Here is a 23870-nt window from a genome sequence, read left to right as displayed (position 1 = left end):
GAATAAATGGGATTTCCAGTCCCAACTTTTTGAGAAATCTCCAGACAGATCTCCACAAAGGCTGTACCAGTCTACACTCCCACCAGCAGTGCAGGAGAGTTCCTTTTTCCCCACAGCCTCTCCAGCATTTGTTGTCGGTTTTCTTGATCCTGGCCATTCTTTCAGGAGTGAGATGGTATCTCAGTGTGGTTTTAATTTGCATTTCTCTAATGACCAATGATGATGAGCATTTTTTCATGTATTTATTTGCCATTTGCATTTCTTCATCTGAGAATTGCATATTCATCTCAGATGCCCATTTTTGGATTGGATCTTTGAATTTCGGAGGTCTGAGTTTCTTTAATTCTTTATATGTTTTAGACAAGAGGCCCTTGTCTGAGAGAGAGTTCACTAAAATCTTTTCCCAGTTTGTGGGTTTTCTTTTCACTATGCTGGAGATTTCTTTTGACATGCAGAAACTTTTTAATAAGAAGTGGTCCCAGTTATTGATTCTGGGAAGTATTTCCCGTGCGGTTTGAGTCCTGTTCATGAATTCTTTACCTACTCCTATGTCTCCAAGGTTTCTACCTATTTTGTCTTCCAATAGATTTAGTGTTTCTGTTTTAATATTCAGATCTTTGACCCATTTAGATTTTAATTTAGTACATGGTGATAGACATGGGTCTAGCTTTAGTTTTCGGCAAATGGAGAGCCAGTTTTTCCAGCACCATTTATTAAAGAGACTGTCGTTCTTCCAGTGAATCTGCTTGGCTCCTTTATCAAAAATAAGGTGGTTGAGTGTGTTCGTAGTTGTGGTTGTATCTTCTAATCTATTCCACTGATCTTCAGCTCTGTTTTGATTCCAATACCATGTTGATTTTACTACTGTTGCTTTGTAGTATAACTTCAAGTCAGGGATTGTGATGCCTCCTGCTCTGTCTTTGCTGCTTAGAATTGCCTTTGCGATTCTAGGTCTCTTCTGGTTCCAGATGAAATTTAGGAGTGATTTCTCTAGATCTATAAGGTATGTTGATGGTATTTCTATTGGGATTGCATTGAATCTGTATAACAGTTTTGGGTGAATGGCCATTTTCATAATGTTTGTTCTTCCTATCCATGAGCAAGGGATGTCTTTCCATTTTCTGAGATCATCTTCAATTTCCTTTTTCAGTGTATTATAATTTTCACTGTATAAGTCTTTCACTTGAAAGACCAAATTACAACCTCAAACCTCCAGCCCATCTCAAGAAACCCTAGGCGCGATGTATATAGAAGAAAATATATCTCATCCACCTCACATAACGGACACAATAGCTACTGAAATTGACAAGCAACTCCAGGAAGCTTTAAAGAAATTCAAACTCGAAATAATCTCCCAGATAAAAGAAAAAATGATAAAAGAAATGAAAGAGATTCTAAATATATCTAAAGAAAACACAGATAAAAAATTGGAGGAACTAAACAAAAAGATAGAATCCCTAGACGAGCAATATAAGAAACAAACAGAATACATAATGCAGATGCACAGAGATATACAGGAAATAAAAAACTCCACTGAAAGTTGTAAAAACCGCCTTAATGAAAGTGAAGATAGAATTTCAGACCTTGAAGACAGGATTGCAGCTAGTGAACAGGAAAGGAAAGATCTTTTGAAAATAACAAGGAATCAGGAAACAACAATTCAAAAACTGCAAGACGACGCAAAGAAGAATAACATAAGAATGATAGGGATTAATGAAAGAGAGGGAGACAACATGAAGGATGTCAGGAGGATATTTAGAGAAGTAATAGCTGAGAATTTCCCAAGCATGAGATCAGAAACTGACATCAGGATCAGTGAAGCATATAGAACTCCAAATAGTCATAATCAAAATAAAACTACACCCAGACATATAATAATCACCATCCCAGAAATCCAACACAAGAATAGATTACTAAAAGCTGTCAGAGAGAAAAGACAGATAACTTATAAAGGAAAACCTATCAGAATCACACCAGACTTCTCAGCACAAACGATAAAGTCAAGAAGAGCATGGAGTGAAATATTCCACATCCTAAAGCAAAAATGATTTCCAACCAAGACTGATATATCCTGCAAAACTATCATTCAAAATAGATGGTGCAATACTATACTTCCATGACAAAGCAGAGCTGAGGAACTTCATGAACACCAAACCAACCCTGCAAAAAATATTGAAAGACAGTCTAGATACACAAAGGAAAAAACCACTAAGCAAAGCAAATAATTAAACAGAACAGAAAGATAAAGATGCAACAGCAGAGAGATAACATTCCTACAATTAACCAGCATTTAACAGTAATAACCATTAATGTAAATGGTCTCAATGCACCAATCAAAAGAAACAGACTAGCAGAATGGATCAAGAAACAAAATCCAACCATATGCTGTTTACAGGAAACCCATCTAACCCAGAAGGATACTCACAGACTGAAAGTCAAAGGATGGAAAACAATTCTTCATGCAGCAGGAATCCAAAAAAAGGCAGGAGTAGCCATTCTGTTTGCAGACAATGTGAACTTTAAACCAACAATGACCATAAAGGACAAAGAAGGTCACTACATACTCGTAAGGGGAAAACTCCAAGAGGAAGAGATAACTATCTTAAATATATACGCACCAAACTCCAGAGCACCCAGTTATATAAAACAATTACTAACAGAAATGAAAACTCAAATTATCAGTAACACAGTTGTAACAGGAGACCTTAATACGCCATTAACACCAAGGGACAGATCAACCAGACAGAAAATGAGCAAAGAAATAACAGAACTGAATCACACCTGTGAACAAATGGGTTTGATAGACATATACAGAATGTTCCACCCAACAACATCAGAATACACATTCTTCTCAGCAGTACATGGATCATTTTCTAAAATAGACCATATATTAGCTCACAGAACATATTTAAGCAAATGCAAAAGAGTTGAAATCATCCCTTGCATGTTATCGGATCATAGCGCTCTGAAATTAGAAATTAATGATAAAAGATACTGCAAAAATTCTGCAAGCACATGGAAACTGAATAACACACTCTTGAGCAATCAGTGGGTCACAGAAGAAATTAAAGAAGAAATTAAACAATACCTAAAAGAAAATGAAAATGCAGATACAACTTACCGGAATCTGTGGGATGCAATGAAACCGTCCTGAGAGGAAAATTTATTGCACTGAGTTCCCACATCAGGAAAACAGAACGAATACAAATAAATAACTTGATGCTATACCTCAAACAGCTAGAAAAAGAAGAGCAAGTCAAGCACAAAGCCAAAAGAAGAGAGGAAATTATAAAAATCAGAGCAGAAATCAAAGCAATAGAGACTAAGAAAACAATCCAAAGAATCAACGAATCAAAGAGTTGGTTCTTTGAAAGAATAAATAAAATCGATAAGCCCCTAGCCAACCTTACTAAAAAAAGGGAAGAAAAAGCTCAAATTCATGCAATAAGAAATGAAAAAGGAGAAATCACTACAGACCCAATGGAAATACAGAAGATCATCAACACCTATTTCAAAAACCTCTACTCTCAAAAGTTTGATAACACAGAAGAAATAGACAGATTCTTAGAAGCATATGAAGTACCAAAGCTAGATCAAGAGGATGTAAAACTGTTGAATAACCCAATCTCTGCTAATGAAATTGAAAATGTAATTAAGTCCTTACCCACCAAGAAGAGCCCAGGCCCAGATGGATTCACTGCAGAATTCTACAAGAAATACAAAGAAGACCTAATGCCGACACTCCTCAAACTATTCAATGAAATTGAAAGGGAAGCAATCCTTCCTAAGTCATTCCTGGAAGCAAATATTACTCTAGTACCAAAACCTGAGAAAGACCCAACTATAAAAGAGAACTATAGACCGATCTCCCTAATGAACACAGATGCAAAAATCCTCAATAAAATATTGGCAAATAGGATGCAGCAAATCATCAAGAAGATTATACACCATGACCAAGTGGGATTCATCCCAGGAATGCAAGGATGGTTCAACATACGTAAATCAATAAATGTAATCCACCATATCAATAAAGCCAAAAATAAGAATCACATGATCATTTCTATAGATGCAGAAAAAGCCTTTGATAAGGTCCAACACTTATTCATGATAAGAACTTTACAGAAAATTGGAATAAATGGTCTTTACCTCAATATAATAAAGGCCATTTATGACAAACCAACAGCCAGCATCATACTAAATGGCCAAATATTGAAAGCCTTTACTTTAAAATCGGGCACAAGACAAGGATGTCCTTTATCACCACTCCTATTTAATATAGTACTGGAAGTACTAGCCAGAGCAATTAGGGAAGAAAGAGAAATAAAAGGGGTAAAGATAGGAAAAGAAGAAGTTAAATTATCATTGTTTGCAGATGACATGATACACTACATAGAAGACCCCCTAAACTCCATTGAAAGACTCTTAGATACAATAAATAAATTCAGTAATGTGGCTGGATACAAAATCAATACTCAGAAATCAATAGCATTCCTATACACGAACAACAAAATCACAGAGAGGGAAATAAGAGAAACTGGACTATTCACATTAGCAAGCAAAAAAAATGAAATATTTAGGAATTACTCTTACGAAAGAAGTGAAAGACTTATACAGTGAAAACTATAATACACTGAAAAAGGAAATTGAAGATGATCTCAGAAAATGGAAAGACATCCCTTGCTCATGGATAGGAAGAACAAACATTGTGAAAATGGCCATTCTCCCAAAACTGTTATACAGATTCAATGCAATCCCAATAGAAATACCATCAACATACCTTATAGATCTAGAGAAATCACTCCTAAATTTCATCTGGAACCAGAAGAGACCTAGAATCGCAAAGGCAATTTAAGCAGCAAAGACAAAGCAGCAGGTATCACAATCCCTGACTTGAAGTTATACTACAAAGCAACAGTAGTAAAATCAACATGGTATTGGAATCAAAACAGAACCGAAGATCAATGGAACAGATTAGAAGATACAACCACAACTACGAACACACTCAACCACCTTATCTTTGATAAAGGAGCCAAGCAGGTTCACTGGAAGAACGACAGTCTCTTTAATAAATGGTGCTGGAAAAACTGGCTCTCCATTTGCCGAAAACTAAAGCTAGACCCATGTCTATCACCATGTACTAAATTAAAATCTAAATGGGTCAAAGATCTGAATATTAAAACAGAAACACTAAATCTATTGAAAGACAAATTAGGTAGAAACCTTGGAGACATAGGAGTAGGTAAAGAATTCATGAACAGCACTCAAATCGCACAGGAAATACTTCCCAGAATCAATAACTGGGACCATTTCTTATTAAAAAGTTTCTGCATGTCAAAAGAAATCTCCAGCATAGTGAAAAGAAAACCCACAAACTGGGAAAAGATTTTAGTGAACTCTCTCTCAGACAAGGGCCTCTTGTCTAAAACATATAAAGAATTAAAGAAACTCAGACCTCCAAAATTCAAAGATCCAATCCAAAAATGGGCATCTGAGATGAATACGCAATTCTCAGATGAAGAAATGCAAATGGCAAATAAATACATGAAAAAATGCTCATCATCATTGGTCATTAGAGAAATGCAAATTAAAACCACACTGAGATACCATCTCACTCCTGAAAGAATGGCCAGGATCAAGAAAACCAACAACAACAAATGCTGGAGAGGCTGTGGGGAAAAAGGACCTCTCCTGCACTGCTGGTTGGAGTGTAGACTGGTACAGCCTTTGTGGATATCTGTCTGGAGATTTCTCAAAAAGTTGGGATTGTAAATCCCATTTATTCCAGCTATTCCACTTCTAGGCATATTCCCAGAAGAACTGAAAGCATCATACCACAGTGATATATGTGCACCTATGTTTATAGCAGCACAATTTGCAATCGCCAGATCTTGGAAACAACCCAAGTGTCCATCAACTGAGGAATGGATAAAAAAATTGTGGTATTTCTATACAATGGAGTATTATTCAGCTATAAAGAAGGATCACATTGAGATATTTATCCATAAATGGGGGCAGCTTGAGACCATACTCATAAGTGAAATAAATCAATCTCGCATGTGTGAATACTGAATAGTTTCCCTAATGTAAGTAATGATTCAAATATATAAAACCATGTGGTAATCATGATTCCCCATTAGGTGGCCTTGAAGCCTTATAAAGTTTTCACTCATTAATTAGAAAGGCTTTATTCTGGGCTTCTTGATACGCAAATATTTGAAGCTAGAGTATATGAAGTTTTATCCAAATATTTCAAGGAAATAGACATACACTATGGTAACTACTATTAAGTCGGGTTATATAGTGGTGAAGTACTAGGTTGCTGAAACAGTCATGCTTTGACCTCTATTGTTATATTGTTATGTCCTGTTTTATCTCAATCTCCCCCTTATTCTTTTAAAAAAATTATTTAGTCATTTCTTATGTTTGTCTTACTTAAGGGAAATAATTTAAAAAATTAAGATATATATATATATATATATATATATATATATATATAGTAACTCTTTTTGATTTCCTATTAACTTGTTTTGAAGTCCTGTAATACTCCCACGATCTTGTTTTGACTGATTAGACTCTGTTCCGTTTTGTATGATAGTATCAAGTTTGAGGATATAGGCAACTACTTTGAAGGCAATAAGATTCACTAAGATGCCCATTCTGGTTTGACTATTGTCTTCTTTGGAAGTCCTGTAATGTTTACAATGCCTAAGTTTTGTTGGTCTTGTTCTCTACTGTTTTGTCCAACTTTGTAATATCTGATGAGATGGACAGTTCTTTTTAAGGAAACAAGAGACAACATTAATAACCATTGTTGATAACCTTGTGCTCTGTTCTGCACCATGTGCTATGTCTATCCTTAGTTTTGACTGACAGCTTTGTTTTGCCATATTTGACTGTATTCTCTCCCCCCCAAAAAAGTAATAAGCACTAAGGAGTAATAAAATCCAAAATGTGTAAATTTTGTTGTAAAAAAGAGAGGGAAAAAAATAAAAAGAGCTCTAACGGATATAACAGCAAGTGTTTAGGGGTGTTAAATAGCTGACTGTATCAATGTTTTTGGATCATTGAACACAGCTGTTTACACTCTCCCTGTTTGAATGTCCACCTTGTATTCTTTGATACTGTGATTCGAGCAACTATTTTCAAGATGATAATATGTAATCTATTAACAGGTGATTTCTTACTGTTATGTTTTTTTTTGTAGTTCTGTATTACGTGTAGCCTTACACCGCTTTGTTTTGTTTTGTGTTTTTCTCATTTTCCTCTTAAATAAAAAAAAAAGAAACTAATAGGGATATTTAATGCTTTATAGCATACATCTAAGTGCAACAAACCAGGAAATGTGACCTAAAATAAGATGTATTTAATAGGTGCATAGTAGAAAAACCATAGTATATACATACAATGAAATGGTATTCCATATTTAAAAGAAATGAGCTATTAAGCCAAAAATAGAAATGGAAAAACCTTAAGTGCGTATTAAGTGAAACAGTCAAGCTGAGAAGACTGCATACAACAGTTTATAAATTACATCACATTCTGAACAAGAAAGAACTATGTAGACAGTGAAAAGATAGATAGTGTCCAGGAAATGGGAGGATAGGGAAAAGGAGGGAAGTACAAGTGGTTTTTTAAGACAACAAAAATATGTTTTGTCTGTAATGATAGACATCATTTTACAATTTTTTCTTCTGCTTTGCTGCAGTGCAGGGGATTGAACTTTGTCTCTTGTTCATGACAGGTAAGTGCTCTACTAGCAAGTAACATCTCCAGCTCTCATTTTGCATTTTTGAAGCCTACAGAATATATTACACAGAGTAAACCCTAATGTAAATTAAAGACTTCAGTTAATGATAAAGCACCTATTATAATCCATGGCTTACCTATTATAACAAATATCCACACTAATTCTGGGAAACTGGTAATGGGACAGGAGATATATGGGGAATCTCTTTATTTTCCACTCATTTTTCTTTAAGCGTAAAACTATTTTAAATATCAATTCATTTTTATAGGCAAATGCTTTACCACTAAGTTATAACCCAAGCCCAAGAAAATCAATTAATGTTTGAAAAGCTATTGAAACATTTCAACTTCTTCATTTCCTATATCTAAACTTGAAAATAAGCAACAATATGAGAATTCTCAAATTGATGCCCCTCAACTCATAATAGAATATTTTTACTGCAGTATGAATTGCTCAGAATCCAAAAAGCAAAATCAGATAATGGAATTACATATGGCACAGTGGCATTATCTTTTCAATGGTTAACCAAATCATGTGTGTGAAATGTTGCAAGTGGGAATGTGAAAAAAATAAAAGGCTGTGGTGTTGACACATACGATGGCACATCGCATCATTTTACCACCACTCACAAAGGCAGTGCTATGTCATAAAGACAGAGAACAGTGAACATTCTTGGGCTATATTTGGATTCCACCCTTACCTCAAGCAGTCATCAAAACAAACCAATGGAGGCTGAATATTTAGAATGAGCACTGCTCAAGTCCCGCTATATAAGACTAACATCTTATTTGACTTTTGTTATCAATCTCATTTCAGGGAATTTACAAGGTTTTACAAGTGTCAATTATGCCATTTCTAAAATTGGCATAATTTCCTATTTATAATCATCATTAAAGTTTCTATAATAATAAAAATCACTTTCACTGCTGTATGATATCAGAGGTGTCAAATGATTGGCTCAAAGTAGGAGGTCATAGTGAGTTTATGATGCTGACCCCTTCTCACCCTTGGCCCCTTACATCTCTCTGCACAGGTGCTTTAGAGCAGAGTCAAAAAGACATATCATACCGAACAATGAGCTAGTGATGCCTGAACTCTAAACTAGCTAGCCCAATTCCCAGGAGAATGTACATGGACCAACACTGTGATTTTTAGGAGTATAGGCAAAAGCAAAGAATTGAAAGTAGCTACTATTTAGGCTGCTACTTTGAGCCTAGCCTGAATATGCTATGGAAAAAGAATATACAATTAGAGTTAGAAACCTGCCGTTCTCTACCCTTACACTTGAGTTCATGAAGGATCATGAATTAATACTTTACAGTAGTGATTTCAGTTAGGTGTCAAGAAGGCCACACAACAGACTCCATACCACAAAGGAAGTGTCACATCAGGCTTCAGAGAGTCCAGTGTAGGAGGAGAGGAGACACTTTCCTCAGTAATACAAGAACACGCAGGATCATCCCCAAATTTTTCCTCCACGCTAAGGCTTCCTATCAGACGACTGATAGCTTCGAAAGGTCTCAGCTCACTGAAATAACTCTGACTTTGTCAGTTCATTGTCAAGCTCTGAAGGATAGAGTTATGATAGTGATTAGAAGCCTGGCTGACACATGATTTCCACCAAACTTCCACAATGGCAGAAGAAACTGGACTAGGGCATTTCAGGAAGGCACACCTCTAAAAGGCAAGGCATTCAACTCTGGTTAAGTAGTGGCTTTGAGCCTGACCTGAACTCAGAGTGGTGAAGCTTATCAAATAGCTTGGTTTCTTCAACCACATTGGCTGCTTTCCCAACATACCATACTTAACAGTGATAGCTAGTGAGTGTATGTGAACATAGCGCATACCCAGATAGGAACACAGGAAGCTCCCTGAGAGGATGACCATGAAACAGAGCCTACTGCACAGAAGGACTTGATAAAACACAATCTAAATACAACTGAGAGTCATGTTACATACCCTGCGGAAGGGCAAAACCAGGGCCTGAAGTCTGTCTGCGCTTGAGTCTGTACCCGCACTGGGGGAGGGTGGTACCCTTTGATTTTCTTAGAATACTGTCACCTGAAAAGGAAAGAAACTGTTATTGAAAACCCTTCCACAGATTACAAGGCAATATTCTCAAGAATTCAGTATTTAAAATGAAAAAAACCCAGTCTGTTTTAAATGGTTAAAACAATAAAATCTTTTGAGCCACTACATACCCTGAGGAGAAATAAGCTCAGTGCAGGGATGGCCTGGACTGCCTAGTGCAGAGCCCATTGAGATGTCATCCACTGTGATCACTGACTTCACAGTGTACTCTGCAGGCCTTCAGGCTGGCGGCAAAGGTCCTGATCAGACTTTTCTGCTCAGGTGCGCCACTGTCCTGAACTTTCTGAAATAAATGACCTATTGGCCCTACATCCACAAATACAGAAATGACCTCTCTCTTGTAGGGTATTGATCATGGTACTAGGTGTCAGTCAAGCAAAAGTTCAGATTCTACACAGACTTGTTACACAGGTAATTGTAAATAAGGAGCTGGTGACTTAGCTCTATGGATTTACAAAAAAGAAAAGAAAAGAAAGTATTTGTACATACAAGAATCTACTGGAAGGACCTGTTTATATACACATTCCAAAGAGATTGCTGTTATAAAAGCGTACATACGTACTGTGCTTGGCTCCAGGCTTAGTTTTTCAAAGTGTCAAAGGTTACAAGCCATGTACTATTGTATGAGCAACCCCAGAAATTCTGACCTTAATTGGGACCAGTTTCTACTGACAAACACCACAGTGTGCCTTGTATCAAATTCCAGGTGTTACCATCCAGCTAGTGGGTTTTGCTTTCAACCCAGAAGGAATTACAATATGGAGTCAGCAGAAGGTAGAGAAAAAGTGTTTATTGTAGAGCAAGAGAAGAAAGCAACATTTCTTGTAAAGCAAAAGCAAATAGTCCCTAAAGCAAATGAACCTAGAAGGGGACCCAAAAAGGATTATTAAAAAGATTTCTTTGTTTAGGGGTTTTTATACACAAAAATGATTACTTTTTTCCCAAGCTGAGATTGATCTACAAGGTTACAATCAGGAAAGTCTGGCATAGAAGTGAACCTATAGAGCTCAGGATAGGTATCAGGAGTACTTTTGGGAGTGCCATTAATTGTAATTTCAAATAGCCAATTTGAAAAGTCTTGCTGACTTTCTCTGTGGCTTGGCCTCCTCCAGGTCTCCTGGGTATCTATCTGGAATGTGAACCTCCTTTTGACAAAATATGTCCCACAATTCCCTCCCTTTGTAGAGGAGAATTACCTTGAGAAATCTGCTCACCCACCTATAGGATCCTGCTCTTGTAAGGTTAGGAAATGAAACTCAAACCTTAGAAAACAGAACCTCAGTCCTATCACAGCAGCGCAGAGCGCCTATTGTTCACTCTCCCCAGATCTTTTATTATCTACAGTTTCATTCTCCTTTTGAGTATGTTCTCCATCTGCCACTGGAGTAGAGGCTCAGGTCTTTTGTTATCTCCTTGTTTCACTAGAGGCATTACTATTTATTAGTGATGAATTCATAGAGAAAATCAATAGGAAGCAAAGTGCAGGGCTTGTAATATTGTGCACCGGCAGCTCTATACAAAGCTAACTCCTCAACTCCCTCAGGTGTTCACTTTTCTGTGGACTTTTCACCCAGGCTTCTGGGGAAATCTACCAGAAGGTACAAATGTCACTTTCATACCACACCATTCCCTTCCCCTGCTTAGTCTGCTGCATAGAATAGGAGACTATCCATCAGAAAATAGGAAAAACTTAAAGACAGGCATACAGAAGGACTTTCTAATCAAAACTACAATTACACAAAAATAATACCAAGAATCAACAAATGAGATTGTATAAAATTAAAAATCATCTGACTACCAAAGGAATCAATCAACAGAGTAAAAAGACAACCTACAGAATGGGAGAGAAATTTTTATTGACTACTTACTACTTCTAAGTACTTCTAAGTACTACTTCTAAGTACTACTTCTAAGTACTACTTACTACTTACTTACTTATTAAGGTTAGGAGCTTACAAAATGACACCTCTATCAGTTATAACATTAAAGTATAACACATTTAAGATTAGTACTATTTCTGAAATATGATTTTCATGATTAACTTGTATATTTTTTTCATGGGTAAAATAAATTTAGAAATTGATGTAATGATGTAGCCTATGTGTATAAAAGAAAATATAAGATTTGAGAGGCTAGGTTTATTTCATTTTGTTTGACAAAATTTCAATTGAAAATAATAGTTTTTAAAGTATTATTTTTAGTTAATAACATCCTCTAAGGGAAATATTTACAAATTCTTTTTCTCTATAAAAACACAAAAATTATTAAACTCTGGTACTGGGGGCCTTTTCAATTACATACATCCCCAGATTTTTTTTAAAATTTTGATACAGGGTCTCATTAAATTGCCCAGGGTAGGGTTGAACTTCAGATTCTCCTGCTTCAGTCTCCCAGAGTGCTGTAATTACAAGCATGTGCCATTGTGCCAACCTTCCATTGTAATACTGAAGACAATTTAGCTTACTACTGTTTTAATTCGATATATTATTTTATTATCTTAAATTTGATGTCAGAAAAAATGTTTATTCAATTTATCCTTTTTAGCATTATCCTCCCCCTCCTTTTCCTTAAGTTGCCTAGAAACAGCTCCAACTTGTGATCTTCCTGCTTCAGAATTCCAGAGTTCTGGAATTACTGGCATTCACCACCATGTTCAGCTAGAAACATTTACTTTTAAACTCTGGAATTCAAGTTACATGAAGCACTAATTTTAAAAGTAAAAAAGTAAAGAAAAAGAAAAAACATAAACTTTCTTTAGACGTCATAATGGTTTTTGTACAAAAGTGAAAAATGCATCCCTGGTTATATAGTACCTAAAAATCACAATCAAGAAATATGCAACTTCCTAGGTTTATGTGATTTTGAAACTACTCTCTTGCTAGGAATGTGGAGAAGCAACTTGCTTTAAATTCTGCTACAAATTAACACATTTGTCTTCTAAGTCTGCTTTTTGTTTACAATTCTGAACACTGAATCCAAGGCTGGGTAAATGCTCTACCTCTACCTAGCCCCTAAGAATTTTTAATGTCATTTTGTACTTTTATGAGAAGTGATTTTTTAGTAAAATATTTGAAATTAATCTGTCTCCGTATGAAGACATTCTGAATATTGCTAAGTGTTGGGAGCCGCGTCTGTGATAGCTCGCCTTGCGCGGCGGACGTGCGGCCTGTGGTAAAGAGCAAAGCCTGAGGTAGATTACCCCTCCCATCGAATATGTTAGTTTCCTGCTTACCGCGTAAACAACCCGCTCAACAATATAGTCTGCCTGGCAACTGATGATGTTAGCCAATCAGCTTGCCTTGCTTACTTTAACATGATTGGACACTGTACCCGTATATATACCGGTGCCACCCCTGGGCGGAAGAAGAAGCCAGGTAGAAGCCCAGAAGTAAAAGCCCAAAAGGAGCCGCGGAGAGCGGACCGGTAGAGGCTTTGGGGCAGACTGAAGCACAAAAGGAGCCGCGGGGAGCGGACCAGAGGAGGCTTCAGCTGGGAGAACCCAGGGCAGGCTGTACGGAGAAGGAAAATAAAAAGAAAAGGTTGTCCACTACCAGACTTTGTCGTGTGTCCTTCCTGCCGGCCGGGAGCGGACATCGACAGCTAAGTGCATTACAAAAGTATATAATTGTATACTACTAAGTGAAGTTCTAGAAATTGTATCTCAATCTATGACATTTGAATAATTTGAGTCCACAAGCTTCTTTTTTTTTTTCTGGTATAAATTGGCTAGGATTTTCTTACTCATTTTCTTCCAGTTCTCGCTTTTGTTCTACACCAAGTAAATCCAACTTAAAAATAATAATTCTGAAATGGTATACAATTTTAAAATAGAAAAAGCATTCTTAGGACGGTTCAGGTCAGCCCTGTCATTTTAGGGGCAAAAAACTGAACTCCACATCTGAAAAGGAATCTTTTCTGGACAAGGGCTCCCTAGATCTTGATAGAGAAGTCAGGAGGGACAGCCGAGGTGGCTGGGATCAGAGGGCCCCATAGCACAAAAGAAAGCCATTAACTGCAATTTCTGGAGGCTATTGATTATTAACATTTTTGTTGGTTTTTTTTTTTTTAATAATGACTTTTAGTGTTTTGTTTCTCTTGGGAAGAAATGCACTCATTCATGTGGCAAGGTATTTTAAAGATGTAAGCATAGGAGAGAGGGAGAGAGTATTTATCCCTGTGGGGCATATAAAGAGAAAGAGATTCATAGGAATTCATAGGAATTTTCAATTGCATTGACAATGTTTTATTTCTTTGCCTTAGTATTGGGAACTTGGCAAACTATATTTCTTCTTCAATAGTTTACTAGTATATCTGAGTTAATGCAGAATAAATGCCTTAAAATAAAGAGAAAGGAATAGAAAAAAAGAAACAGTTCTACAGAATACAGCTATTTTGTCTTCAGGAATTGGTAAAGGAAAACTAGAGAACTGATTTCCTGACTATTCTCCTTGTATATTCCTTGATAACTGCTTGTCAAGGTAACCTTGAGGTAGAAAGATGGTGGTGTTCTATTTGAAAATTTTTTTTGTCAAAACATATGTAGAGCATCTTAAGATTTAGCAAACATAGCTAAGAAGTTTCCCTTTGGAGTGAGAATTTTTGCTGCCTGCTAACTGAAATAAATTTGAAGGAAAACACAAGCATTAAAAATATGAAATGGAACAAGAAATCACTCATCCTTGTTCCTTTACTTGTCCCTTATGCTTAGCTCTGGAAATTAAAATATGCATATCTATAGTTATATGCATATCTATAGTTATAACTTCACAAATCCTCAGTGTCATGGTTAGGCTTTCATAAGCAATGTGCTCCACATAGACTTTGCTAATTTACACTCTTTCCACCCCTAGGCTGTATTTTTTTTCTCATTAGAGATGCAACATTCATGAGTTCCATTATATAAGCTCAGATAGAGGTACGTAGTTGAAGTCCTTCCTGAAGAGTACACCCAAGGAAACATGCATATTATGCCTCTCTCTGTCTCTGTCTCTGTCTCTGTCTCTGTCTCTCTCTCTCTCTCTCTCTCTCTCTCTCTCTCTCTCTCTCTTTCTCTCTCTCTCTTTCTCTCTCCTGTTCCTCGTTTTTTTTTTCTGAATGAATGGGAACAGCCCACATACAGCTCTATCCTAGCTGTGTGCAGAAAACCCATACAACTGAGTTTGGAAAATGCAAGAAAATAATTTAGAGGCCTGAATATGGAATATTCTACTTCATTTCTTTTAGTTTACTTTCTCTATGTGTTTATGGAAATTGTTACAGTCAAGTTATCACTTAACTATATCTTCTAATTAACTAATCAGGGTATTTTGCTATCTTCTACCTGAAAGAGAAAGAGAGACATCACAGCTATTTTTAGAGATTTTTTTTTTTATTTATTAACAAAACAAGCAAACACAACCACACATTCTTTCACTTTCTCCATGTAGACTACTGGGGAGTGATGTTTTCCAACATGATAATCCAAAAATGTATCACATGCTAAAACACCCAAGTAGCTAAAGTTTTGCTGTACATTTTAACTCAATAAAGAAAAACAATATTCTTTATAATATTTTTATTTAACAAACATTTGAGCAAAAATAAATTTAGCTCAGCCTACATTTAATCAAAAAGTCTATTTGGTCAAGGTATCTTAATCCCTGAACACTCTTTCAGGTTTCATAATAGATCATTTGTCCCTAAATCCCCATTACAGACATGGTATTGAAACAACTTCATTCCTATGAAAAACATATATTGTTTCAATAGAAAAAGTATTTTTTAGTTTTACCATATCTTTCCTTTGGAATTTCAAATACCCTTTTTATTGAGTAAAACATTCAGTAAGAGAGCTACACTCCTCATTATTGTAACCACTTCATTTTCTGGGATGAATCTTGTTTATCACTCTCTCCCACTGAGATATTTAGATAAATTACCTACTTTTGCAAGCTCAGTGAAGCATTATCAGATATATATATATATATATATATATATATATATATATATATGCATATTCAACAATTCTGAGATTACCCTAAGGATATATGAGCGTTGTTTTTCTTAAGAACCTTCTGCAAAAAGGGAACATTTTGTAGTTTCTCCACTATTGTACAAAGTAGCACATAATAACAGTAATTATGTCCTTTCAGTAAGCATCACATTGAATTGCTTACTCAAGTGCTTTTATTATGTAACATTCACCATTTGTTCTAATTTTTCATACAAAAAAGGTTTGCCATAATTGCAGTCCTACATATTGGACTGATGCTTTAAAATAGATGTAGTGTCTGGTGATGTTCAGAATATAAAACCAGGTAAAATAAATGAACTGAAACACCTTTAAAAGATAGCAAGTGAATCTCTTTACTTTTATCTTCTGATTTTAAGTGCTTTTTTGTCATTTTGAGACAAAATCTCACTATGCAGTTCAGGCTGGCCTTGAGCTCTCTTTGTAGCGATGGTCTCAAATAATGATTCTCCTGCCTCAGTCTCCTAAGTGCTGAGATTACAGGTGTGCACCACCGCACACAGCTCTTGAATTTAGTTTTTGGTTTTTATACGAGTCAATGATTATTTTTCAGATATTGTTACTGCTTTAGTTTGTAACTAAATAATTCTGCAATAATCTGTGCAATGCTACCTGGGCATGTATATTTTAGTAATAATACTGACTAACTAGAAAGCAAATACACTATCACTTGGACATAGGAAACTTACCAACTGTCCTCATTTGAAATGACTTTCTCTAGGCTTCCTTTTGCTCCAAAAAAATGGTAAATTTTTTACAACTATCTTAGTTGAGTTTGTTCAGGAAATGGGGTACGCAATTAACTCCACACAATTGATTCCTCTTTGTGAATTATATGCTCAATTTGAAATACATGTTAATATGTGTTCATTTATATATTTTGTGCAAATAAAAACCTCTAACCTTTATATACATATGCAGTCAGTATGTTTATACCAAGTTTTTCAGTAAAAAGAAAATAGAGTAGTCATAGACCTGCAAACCATGAACAGAAGTTGAGCTTTGACACCTCACAACTGCTCCTCCATCCAGGTGCGACGGAGAGTAGATTCTCTAGGTGTGGACACTTAAGGATGAGAAAAAAGTACTGGCTCAGGTTTTCCTGAAAAGCACAATGTGAAGCTATAATAATGAATTTTATTTAACTTGTTTTTAGCATGGGAAATAAAATACAAGACCACATAGTTCAAGAGTTAACATGTTTGATTACCATCAGAAGCAAATCCATGAACTGAACATATTGCAGTCCAGAGTTGTTAAACGTTCCACGAAGTCAAGATTCAAGTAGCTTCACCTGGTATTATTGGAAACTTTTGGATGATTGTCAGGTATATGCTAAAGTATAACACCTAATATTAGAGCGCTTGCCTAGCATATGTGATGCCCTGAGTTCAGAATCTAGGAGAGACTGAGAAAAAGAGAGAGGAATAAATCCTAATGGAAAAGGAAAAAAAGAGTTCAAAGAATATTGTCTCCATGTTTACAAATAGTAAATTATTTAGGACATTTATGTATCATATATGGAAAGCATTCTCTCAGTATTATCTCATGTGCCTCATTTGTTCATTCAACTACTATTTATTGAGCCACACAGTCATAACTAAAGAACAAAACTATTTGCTTTTGTAGAGTTTACATTCCAGCAAAAGAGATGAACTATAAACAAAATAAGCAAATATAATAAATTACATATACGATGGTAAATTGTGTACAGAAAATAAAAACAATGAAGAAGGTAAGAAGTTGTGCGTAGGAAGAGGCTGTAATGTTAAATAGGCAGCTTAGCAAAGATCTTGATAAGAAGTGACATTTGAGCAAAGACCTAAAGGAGAGAAGAGGGTCAGCTACGGGGAAACCTGGTGAAAGGGTCACAGAGAAAATACATAGCCACTTCGAATCCCCCAAGGTTGAGACAGTTACTGGCATCTTAGAACAGATTAATGTAACCTGAGTAGAGTGAGAGGGGAAAGAAAAGTAGAGGGACATGAAGTCAAAGTTTTAAGGCGGGGAAAGAGCTACTATTAAGCTGAATTTTTAAAATACTGTTATAAAAGTCTATTTTCAGTGACATAGCAGCAGTTCAAGTATACTCACTTTTTATGTAAAACGACACCAAAAGAGGCTTAGCTGACTGCTTACATTGTACCTTGCAAAGTTTCCAAATGTTGGTAGGAGAAGTAGTCACAATATATTCAGAGTCTGATTATCAGAGACATGGAAGGCAATGCTCGTAATAGAAACCCATTGGGCCACATAAAAATTTGCTTTAGTATAGAGATAGAAAGGAGACCTGAATTATCTCAATGGGTTCATACAACACAAACTATAACAATTAGATGTATTATTCACCTCTATAGGGAGGGAGTTGCCAAGAATAGAATCCTCTGTCCTGCGTGGCACTGGAGAAGTTGGCAAATTGTTTTACTTTTAGTTGGTTTTTGTTTGTCTTTTTTGAGACAGGATCTTGCTATGTAGTTCAGGCTGGTTTTGAGCTCACTTTGTAGCCCAGGCTATTCTCGAGCTCACAACAATACTCCTGCCTCAGCCTCCCACATACTGGGATTACAGGAGTGAGCCACCACACCCGGCTCTGGGTTTGTTTAATAGTCTGTTGGTCATCAAAATTGTTTGTTTTTGTTTTTGCATCAGGTTTGGTGGCACACAGCTGAAATCCCAGTTACTCTGAAAAATTACTAATTTGAAGGTAGCCTGGGCAATTTAATGAGATAAAATTAAAAAGGGGCTGGGGATGTAGCTCAATGGTAAAACATGCAGGAGCTCCTAAGTTCAATACTCAGCACTATAAAACCAAACAAAGACCCCCCCTCATGCCATCATTTTAGTTCTTTCTCATGATAGACATTGATTGCAGTTCATTATTATATTTAAAATTGATGCCTTGTGATTTAGCAACTCCTGTTTCAATTGCCAACATCCTCATCTCCTATATGGGTTATTTTACTGGAAACATTTGCCCATGTGTTAATTTTGTCTATTTGCTTTTGATTCTTTTAATTTTTAAGTTCAGACCATAACATTTCCTGACCTTGTCCAAATGTACTGAGGATGTGTTGTGTTTCTGTTGACTGAGTACAATTCACATGAAGACATTCTATTTTTTAAAAAATGTATATTAAATACATTTTACATCACCCAAAGATTATGACTTTCATATTCTTGATTTTAGTTAAATATCTCTTGAGTTTCTGCCATATCTCATCCTGAGGTATATTTGAAAACTTCTTCTGGGATTAGTCATGTCTCATTCCCATCACTCAACTGATTAACAAGTAAAGATCCCTTGCTTTCAAGCAACCAGTGAGGTATTTCCACACATTTAACCAATTTCTCAAATTGTGGTATGAAGACTGCCAAGGAAGAATTAAAAGCAGGAACCAAGACATTTGTTTAGTTTTATCCCACTAAACTGAGTTTTTCCTTATCTCAATTTAGATATCTTCTTAATGCTAAAAGGATAACCAAAACATGTCAGAAGTTTTGTAGTAAAAATGTAACCACATTATATTTCTTTAGAACAAAAGAAAAAATGGTCATTTGAGGGGAAGATCATTCCTGCTTTTTTATATTTTTGTGATTCCAACATTATCTATAATGATATTTTGTGAGATCATTTTAGTTTCCAAATACTTTCATGTTCTTTTGTTTTTTGTGCTATAACTATGAACTACCCTTCGTAATTCCTGAGAAATTATATTGTTGTGAGTTGAAATTTTCACTAGGATTTATATATAAATCTCTATGATAATATGTTACTAAAGGTGAAGAATGATTTAAACTTGAAGCTCAGAAAATGAACATTGCCAAAGCACTATGGCTGACCCATCATTATATTTTAAAGTGCAAGCCTTTTAATGATGAATCTCCAAGCCTCTCTGTGGGAGTTACCATGGACACTAAGAGACACTCCACTGTCAAATCGCATGGATATAAAAGCATGATTCTTTTAATATATTTCAGGTATCTGCAGCTTCCAGAATTGGTTCTGTCTCAAATAAATGGGATTTAACCTTAATTTATCAGAGACTTCCTGGCAGCATTTCATGTACACGTTTTCGTTTTATTCTCCTCTGCACTCTGCCTCAGTCTGTATTTCATTTACATGAAAGACCCAACAGGGCAGACATATGATCATTTCCTAAATGTTAGTTAGCTCTAACAACAAAGCCTAAATTGAACTGGTTGGACTGGAAGATAAAGTAAGAATTGCTTATTGTCTCCTCCTCCGCAAGGAGAAACGTTAAATCTTGGAGATAAAGACACATTTCTGCTTGCACCCTTTCATTTGATATCCTACATGTGATGTGTTCTTATAATATTTTGTTGCTATGCATATCCTAAAACAATGCATTTAAAATCAGTTTACGTTTATGGGAGAATCTTCTTTGATCGGAATTCATAATATCATCAAGTTGATAGACCTATAAAAGCTGTTTATTTAGGAAAATGTTTGATACATGGGGAAAATAATTATGCTATTATTTTTACCATAATATATATTTTGTCTTCTACAATATCTTTTAATTAAAGGTTATGAACTGAATTCAGTTCTATGGAGAGGGTAAAGATAGGATCACTTCTCTAATTATTACACAATAATTACATCTTTTCATATGTTATCAGTTTTCAAATATTCAATAAATTTATATCCTTTTATTATAATTTTACATTTATAAGAGTTCTAAAGCTGACCTATGATACTGGCTCACCAAGATACCATCAAAAATGCATGTCTTTTCTTCATTCTAATCATTTAAATTATCTTTACTTTTGAGCAAATTAAAAATTATCTTGGTATTAAGCCTACACAAATAAGTCCCCTTTCCATGAACTGCTCTATGCCCTTTTACAGATTAAAACATTAAATACACATAATTCAGCAAAGTGATACATAACACGATTACTGTCTTACCACATTAATTACCTTTATCTAGTCCACTTGTGCAGAATTTCACCTATATTGAAAAGACTATTATCTATTTTCATTTCTACAGCAAATACTCAATAGGTACATTACCCTAACAGGCAGACAGCTGGTAAATGATTCGTTTTCTGCCTCAGGGTTAGCAAAGCAGTTCTTCAAATCCATCTTTGCCTAATTCATTTCACATTATCATAATTTCCACATCCTCTGCTTTTGCTTCCTAAAGATTTGAGCATATCTAGTATATAAAAGATGATGAAACCAAACCTGCTTTTCATAAGTTTTGATATTAGGTAACAGAGTTTTCTTTCAGTAAGTTCTGAACTATGTATTCTTGTTATTTTTGCTGCTGTTGAATTAAAAGTGCTGTAACTGACAAATAAAATTACATATATTTTATGGTGTGTAATATGATATTTTGATATATGAATATATTTTGGAATGTCAAAATCAAGCCAGTTAACATATCCAATAGCTCACATACTTTTTAGTTTTTGTGATAGTGACACTTAAAATTCACTAAAATGCTTTTTTTAGTTGGTTCATCTTTCTTTTATTTTTAGTTACATTTTACAGCACCACTTTCAAAGATTATGATCATGAAGGTGGTAAATGTTATGCTTCTAATATGCTAAATTATACATATTCAGCATTTAATTTCAATATAATTATAGGTGGTTATTATTGTTGTTGTTGTTACAATGCTGATGATGAAATCCAGGGCATTATAAATGCTAACCAAGTACTCTAGCACTAAGCTATATCTTCAGCCCTTATAAAATTTTTGAGTCTGACTAAGTTTTCAATGCTGGCCTTGAACTTTTGGTCCTCCATTCTCAGCCTCTTGAGATAACCTTAAATTTTAAAAAATGGCATTTCTATTATTCTTCCTGGTCTGGTTAAAATCAGAACCATAGCTATAGAAATACAAGGAATATTGAAACCATTACTAAAATCTGAGGCAACTAGCAATTTTATTATGCAAAATACCAGGGTCAGAGCCAGGCACAGTACTGCACACTTGTAATCATAGCATTTGGAAGGCTGAGACAGGAGAATTTCCTCAAGTTCAAAGCTACCCTGGCCTCCACAGTGAGTTCAAGGTCAGCCTGAACTACATAGTGAGACCCTGTCTCAACAAAACAAAACACAGAACAACACAGATAGCCAGGTGTTCATCTGGAAATGTAAGCTATATTTAACCTGTGATTTTAGGTACTAGCTACTCCTGAACCAAAAGCAATAAAATATCATGATAATCTAGACAACTACTATTTACGGACCTTCACTCTGTTCTAGGCACTATATGTGAGCACTAACCAGGTGCAATTCCAAAACATTTCTGCTGAAAGTCAGAGCAAAAGACTGTTATACACACTAAGCAAATTATTAGAAATTATGGCAGAGAAATGGGATAATAAGTGCATTTTAATGTATACTCTATTTTTATTACATTGCAGTGGCTCTCAAAAACAGGTAAAAACAATACAGGTACATGAATCAGAAATCTGGATATTCCCAGTGTTCCTAGACTCTTCTTTCCCATCGCATAGCTTAATTATAAGTTTTCAAAGATCTTTTCACTTAATATGTTCTCCCTGGGTGAACCTATACACTTACAGTTTCAAAAGCTGGAGACTTGCAAATTTACAGCTCTGCCTCAGAGTCTTCTGCTTTACATACTATTTCCTATTACATCTGGATGGTCTAGAGGCTGCTCAGATTCCCTAAAATGAATGACCCCAAGCTCACAGATAAACAACAAACCAGAGTAAATGGGATATGATGATAGTACATTAAGGCATATCATAAAGAGCAGTAACAATACATAACATTCCCATCAAAAGTGGAACACAGACTCATCAGCAACTCAGTCCTCCATTTCAACAATCCCTGAGATTTTTTCACTGCAGTTGTTTTGGAAAGCTACCCATCACTATCAATTACTGGTTTTTCTCTAAAGTCACCAGACTAATAGTTTGCTTTGCCCCTTATTAGAAAGACGACAGACATACTATCTATCTTTTCTAACTCACAGTAAGAATAAGTACTCTGTAGCCATCCAACTCCACTCCAAATTCTGGCACATCAGAAGTAGTGAGAACCTTGAAAAACTTTGGAAATATTTTTGATCTCTAACAGATTAATGATGCCACCATGGCATACCAGTGGAGGGAGATCTCACACTATAAAAACAGTCATAAGCATAATTTTCTCACATGTATACAATTTGAAGAGGCCTGGAAAGATGTTTTTAAATTCATAAAAGTATCACAGAATGTTCTATTTTGGCTTTACATGCTTTAGTACATGCAGTGTACAAGATTAGTACCTTCTGTTATGATATCCTCTACTTCAAACATCAGGAAAAATTTATGAGGCAGAAAACATTTCTTAGATTTGGCTTTAGGAAAGTAAGGAGTGAAATTTTGTTGCTCATAAACCTGGAGTCTGAGGCTTTCAAAAATTGAAGCCAGAAAGATCATTGTTCCCAGTGGTCAAGGACTCGCACAGCTCCCAGCCACTAGGCTGGACTCCGCAGGATTCATGCTTGGCAGGGTCACTCTCAGTGACCTACTTTCAATTGGGAAACTCAGCTGCTGGCTGGGGTGAGTCCTACACACCATCTCAAGCCCCAAGAGACTTTAAGATCATCGCTCCCGGTAGCCAAAGACCCACCCAGCTTCCAGTCACACTAGACTACCCTTCGAAGGTTTTGCAGCCTGACTAGATTATGCCCAGTGACTATCTTCAATCAGGGGAGTTAAGAGAACATGAAGTGAGTTCCAGGGCATTAGTCTTGCCCAGGGAGAGATTTAGCCCATCATCCACATTGGTTAGGTGCTCTCCCAGGTTCCTGGAACACTGGAGGTGGCACAGGAGGGCCTGAGGGCCTGAATAGACCACGCTCAGGAAACTTCATTAAGTCCCAGGAGCCCAGGACTATATGAGATGATTTCCAACACACCCAGGGGAAACTTGGAACAATACTTGAAACTCGGAAATATAGGAAAATGACAAAACAAAAGATCAAAATGCAATCTCATACCACCAGCCCATCCCAAGACAACCTAGGAGCC

General features: G+C 35.8%; 1 long non-coding RNA gene across 2 annotated transcripts in view; it reads right to left on the bottom strand.

Annotated features, from left to right (window-relative positions):
• Positions 1-23870, bottom strand: part of LOC106027193 (uncharacterized) — a 146328-nt gene that overhangs the window by 5241 nt on the left and 117217 nt on the right. Inside the window, exons 1-2 of one of the 2 annotated variants that reach the window (XR_001200754.3) lie at positions 11035-11090; positions 9707-9808 (exon numbers count right to left, since the gene is read on the bottom strand). This is a non-coding gene — a long non-coding RNA (uncharacterized LOC106027193). Of the gene's footprint in view, positions 1-9706; positions 9809-11034; positions 11091-23870 lie in introns of those variants that run through there. The other variant, XR_010046629.1, reaches the window with a different exon arrangement.

Source organism: Cavia porcellus, unplaced genomic scaffold (assembly GCF_034190915.1).
Source record: "Cavia porcellus strain 051 isolate PalLab524CR breed Dunkin Hartley unplaced genomic scaffold, mCavPor4.1 scaffold_3, whole genome shotgun sequence".
NCBI classification, from domain to species: Eukaryota; Metazoa; Chordata; class Mammalia; order Rodentia; family Caviidae; genus Cavia; species Cavia porcellus.
Note: the sequence above shows the minus strand (reverse complement) of the source record. Positions and strands in the feature narration are given on the sequence as shown.